Below are 1,698 nucleotides of genomic sequence, written 5' to 3'. Positions count from 1 at the left end.
TGCTGAACGGGTGCTTGTTAATGGCCCAGCTTCCCAGTGGGACTGCAGCACAGCACTGATAACCTAATAAATTTTTTTGACACCTAAGGTCAGCGTTTGTGTCAACCAACGTCGTCTTGAAAGGCAGTGTTTCTCATAGCTGAGGGGTTTTGGCGTGTTTCTTACAGATGCTCAGGAATTCAGCGATGGGTTGTTGTTAGTGAGTGGCTGGCACCATCCTGTGGACATGATGACATTTGCATCGGGTCCCCTGGTTGTGCAGGCTGCATGGGTCAGGCCAACACGTACCCAATGCTTAGCTTTTTCCATGGCTGGGAGTTCACTGTGCTCCTCTGGTTTTGTTCTGGTTTGCTCAGTTAAGTTCCACTTACTCCTAGTCACAGAGCAAAATATTCACTACTCATCAAACAACCAAACATCTTCTTTTTCAACCTCGTCTTGCTTTTTAACTCTGCCATTTTCTAGAGCTTGTGAGAGTTAAGTGCGGTTTTTTTCTTCCTTGGAAGAGATTTTACAGAGCTTGCAGCGAGTTATGGCTCCTTACGCTGCAGGAGTTGTTCGGTGTTTCTTGTGAATGATGTTCTTTTGAAAGGGCAGGATATCATCTTTATGCTCTGTTAGGAGAGGAGCCAGCGATGGAATCCCTTTCATCTTGGTGGAAATCAGAGGGCTGTCGCAATCTGTCTGCCTTTCCTGAAAGAACCTGCTATATCGAGCCTTCTGCCTACGCTTCATTCATGAGCTGAAGAGAGATTCAGTGCTCCAGCATATGTGAGCTGGGTTAGGAGCTAAAATAAATGGGTGTGAGCTGCCTGGTTTGTGTCTGGTGCGACTCGGGCAGCTTACAAGCAGGTATGGACAAAATTCCTCAACTAAAACCAACAGACGAGGTTCTTCAGCTCTGGCTCTGAATGACAAGAACGTCTTTTCTGGTGCAGGGGCTGGTTTTCTGGGAGAACGGCCTTTCCCTCCAGTCTAGCAGTGCGTGGCTCCCCATCTCCTTTGCCAGTAGTCAGACCTCTGCAACTAAACCACTTCTGTTCCCGGGTTTTCTTCACAGCTGTGCTGCTTTCTCTTCCTTGAGCATGTTTAGTGTCTTACCCACACCCCATAAATCAGCCACTAAGCGTGCACTCTGTAGAGAATGCTCTTTATTTTCTGTATGTACACTTACTTACCCCATCGGATGATCGTTTGACATTCAGCGCTGAAGACCACAGACAGCGTACGACAGCAGCGCCGCTTTCTAGGGAAGTAAATGACAAAAGGATCGGCAGGACGAGCCCTGAGCACCAGCCTTGCGTGGAGATCAGAGGGAGAACCAAAACCCTCACTTCTGGCGTCTCTGGTTTTTATTTGTTTCCATCAAAGTGGAGCAGAGGGACAAATCTGGGGGGACTGGAGGCTTTGCTGGTCCCCGGCTGCTGCCTTCCTGACCCTGCGGCTTCTCCCCGTGTGGGGGTGCATCCCTTCCCCTGTGCATTTGCAGGGGGAGCGGCTGGAGCAATGGCAAACCTGGGAGCCCTGCCTGATGCTCTGGAGAGCGTGGTTGCCTCCGTGGTCCCAGCAGCATCTCTGTCAGACAGGACTCTGTCTGCATCTCTGCTCCTAGGCATGGGTCTTGCAAATACAGGGAGAAGTGGAACTGTGGGATGGGAAAAGACATCCAGCGCTTTTACAGATGGGCTGTAAAAGTGA

The sequence above is a fragment of the Egretta garzetta genome, unplaced genomic scaffold, assembly GCF_000687185.1.
Source record: "Egretta garzetta isolate BGI_Z169 unplaced genomic scaffold, ASM68718v1 scaffold942, whole genome shotgun sequence".
Taxonomy (NCBI): domain Eukaryota; kingdom Metazoa; phylum Chordata; class Aves; order Pelecaniformes; family Ardeidae; genus Egretta; species Egretta garzetta.
Note: the sequence above shows the minus strand (reverse complement) of the source record.